Here is a 10,903-nt window from a genome sequence, read left to right on the forward strand (position 1 = left end):
CATCCCAGAAGGGGGCCAAGACTGCTAGTAGTAGTTTAAAAAAAAAATTACAGTTAAACAATCCTTCGCAAGGTGGAGTATGACAGCAGTCTCACAGATCACTGATACCATAACATCTTTACTGAAATTAGATGTGCGTCCAATATCTGCCATTAATGCAGTGGGTTTTAGACAGTTAATTGAGGTCCTGTGTCCCCACTTCCAAATCCCATCTAGATCCACTTCTCTAGAAAAGCAATTCCCAGCTTTTACAGGGACGTTAAAAAAAGTAATTAATGCCCTCCAACAGGGCCGTAACTAGGGTGGTGCGGCCGGTGTGCCTACACAGGGCGCAATGCCCTGTGGGCCGAACCAGCCACCTCCACCTGTGATAACAGCCACCTGCTACAATTTACCACCTGCTAAAATGTGTAATAGTAGCGGTGTGCCCGGCTCCTTATCTGCCGGGCGCACCGCTACTAATACACATTTAAGCGGGCAGTGCTGCAGTAGCCTTTCCCTGTGGACCGCCCCCTATGCATCTGCTGTGCTGTAGTGCTAGTGAGTTTCTTCTGGAAGGGGCTGGGAGAGACCCAATCCAGTCCCAGAGTGCCCTGCATTGGCTGAGGTGCCTTCCTCCGACATTGCGCTTCTTTTTGCACCTGCCAGTGCTGGACACAGAGACTGCAGCTTCTCCCTAGCTCCCATAGCGACGCTCTGAGGAGCTTAGTAATACAGGTAAGTGTGCTGTATTTAGGAGAGAGAGCCAGGGGAGGGGGAATTTGTATTGGCTGGCATAATGTGTAAGGGGAGGGGGCAGGGGGGATTTTGGGATAATGTGTAAGGGGAGGGTGCAGGGGGGGATTTGCACTGTGTGGCATAGTGTGTAAGGGGAGGGGGCAGGGTGGATTTGCACTGTGTGACATAATGTGTAGGGGAGGGGGCAGGGGGATTTGCACTGTGTGGCATAATGTGTAAGAGGGGAGGGATTTGTACTGAGTGGCATATTGTGTATGAAGCACTACTACTATTGACATAGGGCCTGATTCAGAGCCGGACGCAATTAGCGCTCGCTCGTCCAGAAAATAGGGGTGGCTATTCAAATGAACCGTTCGCTATTTGCGGTTTGTTCACGCCTCTAGGTCTGAACGAGCGAACAAAACTTGCGGTCGTTTTTTGGAAGAATCAGTGTAAATTTAGCTTGGAGCGACGCCATCTTGCGAATGGCAACCAGACTCCATCTTCAAAATAAGAATCTGCATGACGCCATTTTGTGAATGGCCGTCCAGCACCATTTTTAGAGAAACTCACACTTTAGTACATACCGCGATGCTATTATTAGCTTCTTGCGATCGCATATTATTAGCATTATGCAAACGCATATCTCGCCATATCCCATATGTACATTAAGGGCCTGATTCAGAGCCGCTCGTAAGCGGCCGCTCGTTCATTCCGAGTGCTGTTTGCACAACTGTGCATGCGTACGGATCGTAATACGCATGCGCGAACCAGTCAGTGCGGCCAAAAATCGTTTGTTCGCTAAATAGCGAATGCCTGCTATTTTGAGTGACAGGAGGAGGCGTATGTGGGTGGTAACAGGGGAAGGTGCTTGAAAACGGGGAGTGGAGATCAGAACGCAGGCGTGCTTAAAGGTCAAAACAGGCGTTTTATGGGTGTGCATAATTAATACAGCAGCGTCATTGACCACGTCACTGGGTTATTTTATAGTCAGAACTGCGCGCATGATTGCGGTAGGAAAAACCAACCACAAGAATAGCAAGCAGTTCATACGCTGGTTGATGTACTCGATTAATCTAATAAATAGCGGACATGACGTAGGATGCGAGTGGCCAGGGGGCGTAATTTCCCCAAAAACAACCGCAAGTTTTGTTCGCTCGTTCAGACATAGAGGCGTGAACAGACTGCAAAAAGCGAACGGTTCATTTGAATAGCCACCCCTTTTTTCTGAACGAGCGAGCGCAAATAGCGTCCGGCTCTGAATCAGGCCCTAAATACGCACATTAGCGAATGGATAATATCCAGCAAGCAAACGCTGTTTATTAGCTGCATGCGGGTGCATTACTCAGGGGCCAGGGGCACTTCTACTGGGGGCACTACTACTTGGGGCTTTTTTACTTGGGGCACTACTACAAAGGGAGCATTACTATTGGAGGCACTAATACAGGGGCATTAATACTGGGGAATTTATAAAGGGGACACTACTACAGGGGGCATTACTATTGGGGGCAATACAACTGGGGACACTACTACTGGGGCACTACAACAGGGACCATTACTATTGGGGGCATTACTGATGGGGCATGACTACAGGGGACATGACTACAGGGGGCACTACTAATGGGGGCTCTGCATAAGTTACACTACCACTGTGGGCACTGCATAAGGGGCATAAATACAGGGGACACTGCATATGGGGACAACTACAGGGGGCACTGCATACTGGGCACTTTTGCCTGAGAGCCAGTGGGGGGGAAGCCTAAGACCTGTCGGGATGGAATGGCAAGGGAGGGGGCTGGAATGAAGTGTGTATTATGTGAATCATGTTTTTTCAATGTGTTTTATGTGGTTCTGGATTTAACAATGTATTTGAGGTGGATGTGGTTTTAAAACGTAGTTTATGTGCCTCTGGCTTTTCCAATATATTTTATGTGGAAGTGGTTTGTTGCAGTGTATTTTATGTGGATCTGGCTGGGCTCGCTCCCAACACGACTAAAACCGGGTGTGATGCAAGGTCATACTTCTGCAAATGTCACACCACAGGCATGCACACAGAAATGTGGCATGGGCTTGTGACAGCTAGGCCACACCCCATTTTTTGAGGCGCGCGCATGCTGTCTATCTTTTGTTTAGCTACATATATTTTTCAGCGCTTTGCCTCTGACAGGTTAGACACCCCTGTACTCAGTAGTCACGGTGGCTGTCATTCTGTGGTCTTTCTAGATCACGCTCCCTTACTGTGATACCACACCCCCTCACGATGACGCCATGCCCACTCCACAATATTACTGCTTTGAGGGGGGGGGCGCATTTTGACTGCTCGCACTGGGAGCCTCAGACCCTAGAAACTGCCCTGTTCCTCATCCTGGAGCACTTGCACAGCAACATCCTCAATTTGTATGTCAGCATATTGAATTGTGCTACTCATCCCCACATTTGCAGAAGGTGCACAAATGATGGAAGGAGACTCCTCTTCAAGTACAGTACTGGCAAGGTCAGACTCACACATTGCACCCATGGATACACTTAGGGCCTCATTCAGAGGCGGTCGGAGGATGCACGCGGTCACTCAGAAACTGGGCGGCCTCTTGCATCCTGACCGGCCGCCTCTGTTTCGGTCGTTAGGCTGTGGGTTAACACCCACAGCTCTAACGACCGCTAGGGTGATGGTCGCAATGGTCATTGACCATTGCGACCATCGGGGCTTACGACGAGACCCTAGGGTAGGGTCTCACTTGTCGTAAGCCACCGGAGAGCTTCTGGCTCTGTCAGAGCCGGAAGCTCTCCACTGACATCACTAGTGATGTCAGTGGGGCCTCCCCCAAACGGCAGGCATTCCCATGGGAACGCCTCTGTTTGGGCTGCCACCCCCCGGCCCGCCTTCCAAACGGGGCGAGCTGTCAATCAACATCGACAGCTCGCCCCCTTTGGAAAGAGACCCGCTATGACCAGCGCTGTCGGTCGTAGCGGGTCTCACACATGCGCACGAAGGAGCTGGCTCCCTCATGCGCATGCGCACTTGACAAACATCGAGGCGGCCATGTGGTAGTAGACCGTACGGCCGCCTCTGAATACAGCCCTTAGACTCTCCTCGGGGATTTGAACACAAAACAAAAAAAAATTGACCACGGCGCTAGTTATACTCCTTTGGATCTCTCCAATCAATAATATATCAAAATATAGATAACCTAATTATCTCTTAATGAATATCTAATTCTACAGCTGCATGTCCATACTTTTTAGGTGTGAGAGCACCTAAATAGAAATACAATAGCAAACAAAAATAGGACTGCGCTCTAAAACATCCAAATTGTGAGATGGCAAAAATTATATATAGCAGTCAGGATTGATCAAAAACCTTAGGTTTTAATCACATGAAAAATAATGTGCATATACATTTAAAACAACAATACATAATATGCTAATAAAAATTGTTAATAAATGCACTACTGATAAATGGACCTATATGTATATCAAAATCCAGATTATCATCAGTTGTTCAGTAAAATATTGTCCCGCAAGAACATATCATACTCAGAAGGTATATATTGAATCTCCTTAATGTACATAAAAGTCCTTGATTTGATGTAAAAAACCTTCAATTTAAAGGATATAAAATAAAAGAGATCCGTGATGAATGGTGTGCACACACATAAATGTCTTATTGAATAGTGTCCGTCTCCACAAAATAGAGACTTGATAATTGAGTAACGTGCAGTTTCCTGCAATATTGCAGCAATCGGCTGCGTTGGTTATACCTGGTCCATTGATTCCTTCCAGATGGCAGCCTGGATCAGGTGGCCCTGCACCGGTAGTGGTCCGGCTGTATTTGTATAACCAGGACCATGACCAGGACCATTAAATGCAGTAAATGCGTGTAGCTGTGAGCGTCATAAAAACTTGCCACATCTCCTCTGGTATTGGATATTTGGACCAGAATGGCACACCAGTGCCCGGGTCACAATTCAGGTGCTCGCTTAGCAGAAGTCTACTGACGCGTTTTGCCCTTACATAGGAGGGCTTTATCTTTGATAGGGTCTGTGACAACACAGGGACAGTGGATGGACAATACAACAAAGCCACTGGATGGAACAGTACAACAACAAATACATATTTTTTACTTTTTATTAACATTTTGTAAACTTTACGTTTAAGTGTCACACCACTTATGTGAACACAGTGGGGTACAGCCTGCAGCATCACAGTGCTTATATGGATACAGTGGGGGGTACGGCAACAGTGCAACAGTCGTTATATGGATACACTGGGGTACAGCCTGCAGCATCACAGTGCTTTTATGTATACACTGGGCTATAGAAGCGTACACTGTGGGGTACAGCCTTCAGCGTCAGAGTGCTTATATGGATACACTGGGGGCTACTGCCTGCAGTGTCATAGTGCTTATATGGATACACTGGGGTACAGAAGCATACACTGGGGTATGGCCTGCAAAGTCACAGTGCTTATATGGGTACACTATCGAGTACAGCCTGCAGAGTCACAGTGCTTATATGGATACACTGGGGTACAGAAGAATACACTGGGGTGCACAAACTCCGCACTCACCATTATATTCCAAACTGTACTTTTAATTCCAGGGAATGTTAGTTAATTATTGAAACACTTTGGGCCATATTCAATTAGAAGCAAAGTTTTCGCCTGTCCGACCTTTCGCTTCATTCGCCTGTTTCAGAGGCGAATTTATTCCTTGCTAGTTCCCGCTTTTCGCCTAATTCAATTGCAAAAAAGGCGAAAATGGAAATAGGCGAATGCGGAACAGGCAAAAAGTACTGAAAGAATTGGGGAAATCAGTCTGTACCCCAGAAAAAGATATATTAACATAGGCAATCAATATAGATGGTTACTAATAGCCCTAATAAGACTATTTTGAGTTCTTAAGTTGTGTAAATTGCTTGCTATTAGAGTCTTTGTAAAAGTGGTGAAGAATGGCATAAAGCAGTATTCTTTGGTGAAAATAAGTAGTCCTGTCAAATTTGGGGTACTTGAAAATGGGTGCTAGCATATTTTTATGTCTCTAAAGTGAACTTTTAAAAAACTTGAAAAATCCACCTGCTGCATGCACCTGCAATCCCAAAAACACCAGACCCATACTTGGGGACCCCCAAGAAGTCTATTTTAGCTTATTTTTATGTTTATCCCCCCACTTTTTAAATTTTCACCCCAAAAATGAAATGTCTTTTGCAGATTTGTCCTTTGGGGGGCTGTCTCAAGGGGTCTGAGTTGTTTCCCCACGTTTGTACCCCAAAATAAAGATTTTGTATTTCTTTTCACCAGATATAGGACCTCATTCAGAGCCGGACTCTATTTGCGCTCGCTCAGAAAAAAGCGTTGGCTATTCAAATGAACCGTTCGCTCTTTGCGGTCTGTTCACGCCTCTAGGTCTGAACGAGCGTACAAAACATGCGGTCGTTTTTTGGAAAACTACGCCCCCTGGCCGCTCGCATCCTACGTCATGTCCGCTATTTATTAGATTAATTGAGTACATCGACCAGCGTATGAACTGCTCGCTATTCTTGTGGTTGGTTTTTCCTACTGCAATCTTGCGAGCAGTTCTGACTATAAAATAACCCAGTGACGTGGTCAATGACGCTGCTGTATTAATTATGCACACCCATAAAACGCCTGTTTTGACCTTTAAGCACGCCTGCGTTCGGATCTCCACTCCCCGTTTTCAAGCACCTTCCCCTGTTACCACCCACATACGCCTCCTCCTATCACTTAAAATAGCAGGCATTCGCTATTTAGCGAACAAACGATTTTCGGCCTCACTGATTGGTTTGCGCATGCGTATTACGATCCCTTTGCATGCGCAGTTGTGGAAACATCACTCGGAACGAACGAGCGGCTGCTTACGAGCGACTCTGAAACAGGCCCATAGATCGGAGAATCTTTTTTGGAGAATTGCTTCCGCTTAGGCGAAATTGTCCTGGAATTGAATTTGGCAAATTATGTTTAGGTGAAATTTTTCGCAAAACAACAGGCGAATATGGCTTTTCGCCTATAATTGAATTCCCCTCTTTGGAACAAACATTTCCTGGAATTAAAAGTACAGTTTGGAATATGTTGGTGAGTGCTGAGTTTGTATGATTTTTCTATTTAAATGGTGTGGTCACACTTGCTCTTGCACCCCATCTGTAATCTTTGCAAGTCTGCAAAACCATCTGTAACATGGAGTACCATCAGAGCCTCATGCACACTTGCACAAGATCTGACCATACTCAGAAATTGCTAACCTCATCACACGCAGTGAAAGCCCAAGCAGCGTACGGCATCGCAGTGACTAATTTAGGCACGCTCCTGTAACAGCGTTCAAACGCACTGACACACCTGCTTTTCACCGAACACCCCCCGTCACCACCCCAAATGGTCACTTCCTGTCAATCACTCTGTGATGGGTCTGCGTACACACTGCAATCACAGCGTGATTGCAGTGAAGCCCTTGTGCACTGCAATGCATAGGCATGTGCAGTACACAACAATCGGCCGATTGCGTGCGTAATCGCAGTTGCAAGGTACGTAATGAATCAGGCCCATAGTACATAGTGAGCGGTCAATTAGTGAGTGTGTATAGCTTACCACAATATATTTTAAATGTGTACCCAGCAGTGGCGTAACTAAGGTATTTGGAGCCCAGGGCAAATGCAAAGATGGAGTCCCCCCAATGTGCGTGCACCTTAGGCGCGCGCAGCATAAAATGAGCGTGGCCACTTAAAAATTGGGCGTGTCAACATGACACACCCCTTTATCGTCACTCTGAACATTCCTTTCCATATGCACCTTAACGCCAGTAGTGACCCTTATACAGTACCCCCAGTATGCAATGTCCCCAGTTTTGGTCCCTCTTATGCAGGCCCATAGTAGTGCCCCTTATACAGTACCTCCAGTAGTGGTTCCCCTTATGGAGCCCCCAATTAGTTCCCCCTTATACAGTACCCCCAGTATAGAATGCCTCCAGTAGTGGTCCCACTTATGCAGCCCCTCAGTTCCCCCCTATCCAGTGCCCCTAATACAGTGCCCCCTGTAGTTTTCCTCCCTATTTAATGCCCCTAGTGGTCCCCCCAATGCAGTGCTCCTAGTAGTAAGCCCCTTATATAGTGCCCCCAGCAGTAGTTCCCCCCCTTATGCAGTGCCCCCAGTTGTGGTCTCCCTTATGCAGGACCCCAGCAGTGATCCCCCATATCCAATGCCACTTATACAGTGCCCCCTGTAGTTTTCCTCCCTATTTAGTGCCCCCAGTAGTAGTCCCCTAGTAGTAAGCCACTTATATAGTGCCCACAGTAGTAGTACCCCCCCTCCCGATGCAGTGACCCCAATAGTAGTCCCCCCCAGTTGTAGTCCCCAGTAGTGCCCCACCCCCAGTAGTGGTCCCCCCCAGTAATGGTGCCCCCAGTAGTAGTGCCCCCAGTAGTGGTCCCCCCTGTAATGGTGCCCCAGTAGTGGTCCCCCCTTGTAATGGTGCCCCGAGTAGTGGTCCCCCTGTAATGGTGCCCCCAGTAGTGGTCCCCCCTGTAATGGTGCCCCCAGTAGTGGTCCCCCCTCTTTAATGGTGCCCCCAGTAATGGTCCCCCCTCTGTAATGGTGCCCCCGGTAGTGGTTCCCCCTCAGTAATGGTGCCCCCCCGATGTGCAGACACACAACACAAGTAAAAAAAAAAAATACACTTACCTGAATTCACACTCTGGCTCTGGCTCCAGCCACTGCTCCCAGCACCGCGCGTCAGTCCTCCCGGGCTGGTGCGCTCTGCATTATGGGAGAGACGTCATGACATCATGACGTCTCTCCCATTACCCACTGCAGGAACCGGACAGGGAGCCGGCTCTTGCAGTGGGAGCTCAGCAGTCAATGAGAGTCTGTCTGACTCTCATTGGCTGCTTGTTAACACACACATTGCTGCCGCACTGGCGGCGATGTGTGTGTTACTGCACAGCCTGAGACCACCCGCCTCCCACCCTCCTCCCGGCGCTATTGGGTAAGCAGTCAGGGGGAGGGAAGGTCTCAGTTGTGCAGCAAAGGACCGGTGCTGGGTGCAGGGAAGCCTAGCACCGGTCCTTTGTAAATGTGTAGCACATACTGCGGTTGGCGCTACACTGCCTAACTACTACCGGTCCTACGGCACCCAGGGCACACGCCCTGCTCGACCCCCCTTAGTTACGCCACTGGCAGCCAGCATTTCTGTACTACAAACAATAATGCAACATTTCCAGTTAAGCGACAACAGAGAAACATTTATTGATTGCAACAATGTATGTTAGACTGTATCTGCTGTAGTTAATATCTAGTTACTAATGGTACAAATTCTTTCAATAGCACTGACCTGAATATTATTCTGCTGGCTTCATACAAATCAAAAAACTCTGAGGCGAGAACTGTTACTGGTATTTTACCAATTATTGGCCCCCATTTATCAATGAAGTATAACCTCTTTAGGGCTCGCTAAAGGGGTTATGACTTCCTTTCTGCATTTAACAAACAGCGGTAAACTTTACATTGCGAGATCGATGCAGTCCCCATAGACATCAATGGAGACCCGGTGCTGCAGTTTCGACTTCAGCAAAGCCTTTCAGGTACTGTCAGGTCCCCGTATCATGCACATGCGCAGACTGACCGTCGTACATGCACATTACACAAGACACTCGTCGCTGGCAGCGGTAGGCTGGCAGCAGCCAAGCAGAGAACCTCGCAGAAGATTAGAACTTCGCTGGTCATTATTCCATATTTCCTACTGACTAGACATGATAATGTGGCATTGTAACACACCATTTCCTGAACTTATTCGTCCATGTCTATCAATAACTTGTAATATTTTGCCTCTGAATTACATTTATGGTCTCAATAAAATATATACTTTAAAAATTAAATAAAGATTGTTATTGTAACTGTATTTACAGTCCCTAGTGCACTGTCATAGAGAATTTGTTTCCGTGTTTAAATATTAGTAGGTAATTATTGTTGCGGTTGAATGAAAACGGACAGGGCATTGAGAAACAATAAAATATTACTGCAGTTCTAATCAGGAACAGTTTTACATTTTTGCACAAAATATTAACTATATAAAGCAGGGTCATGTAAAATGTATAGGTTTATAGATTCAAGTTTTTAAAGTTTTATAAAAATATATTTATACTATAAATATATTAGAAATTTTAAATATTTGTAACGTAAAGATTATGTATACATTGTAAAAATGTCCTATTTGTAAAGCTCTTATTTAAAAATTAAATCAAATTATACAATTTTGATAATAGTGTTCCTTTAAGGAGAGTCATCTTTTAATGTTGAACCACAAATTGGTAATTACAATTCGTAGCTTTAGAGGCAAAGGTTGCCAAATGTTAGCTATGCTATTTTTTTCCAGTGTAATACGACGCTGTGTAACTTTTACTCTACTGATGATGTGGCATTTCAGTACTTTATTATGCAAGTTAACTTAGCATGTGGCTCTAAACTTAGCATGTGGCTCGTTGGTCTAGGGGTATGATTCTCGCTTTGGGTGCGAGAGGTCCCGGGTTCAAATCCCGGACGAGCCCAGGTATCCCTTTTTTTCCTACATATTATAATTGGTAGAAAGGGCTTTATTTCAATAGAGGTAAAAGCCAGCACAGGATGGATTTATTTAACAAAGTGGTAACAAAACAGGCTTTATACTTTTTTGATGGGATGCTGTGCTTTTTATCATATTTACCTTTATTTATACACAAAATACAATATATGACCAATTAATAACAACCTTAGGCAGATTACAGTCAATTTAGTTGTATGTCTATAAAAACATAAGTTTAAAAAAAATACTGCTCTCTGCAACGAACAGGCTACTGACCCACCCATAATGTGGGTTGAAGAAAAATGGGTGATGCAATTAACCCTTAGCTTACCAGTAACTTGCTTTACAGGTCACCAATTGATCACACACAATTAGTCGTTTTTCACCTTCTGTACATTACATATTACAACTATGCTGTAAATAAATAACCTTTTTGGCTATAATGAATGGGTCAACAGGATGCAACTAGGATTTTTGTCACCCAGGGCAAGATAGTAATTTGGCGCCCCCCCCCAAAAAAAAAAAAAAAAACAACAACAACAACGGAGACGTTTTTCTGCATGCCTACGGCATTCGTGCTTCTGAAACAGGTGTTTGGTTTAGTGATACAGTAATGCCCCTTAC

The 10,903-nt window shown here is 45.8% G+C and overlaps 1 non-coding gene across 1 annotated transcript; it reads left to right on the forward strand.

The window, feature by feature from the left end:
• The first annotated feature begins 10,193 nt into the window (after positions 1–10,193).
• Positions 10,194–10,265, forward strand: TRNAP-UGG (transfer RNA proline (anticodon UGG)). Its single transcript has one exon. It is a non-coding gene; the product is annotated as a tRNA-Pro (tRNA).
• The last annotated feature ends 638 nt before the right edge of the window (positions 10,266–10,903 follow it).

Source organism: Taudactylus pleione, unplaced genomic scaffold, assembly GCF_031769625.1.
Source record: "Taudactylus pleione unplaced genomic scaffold, aTauple2 ptg000172l, whole genome shotgun sequence".
Lineage (NCBI taxonomy): Eukaryota > Metazoa > Chordata > Amphibia > Anura > Myobatrachidae > Taudactylus > Taudactylus pleione.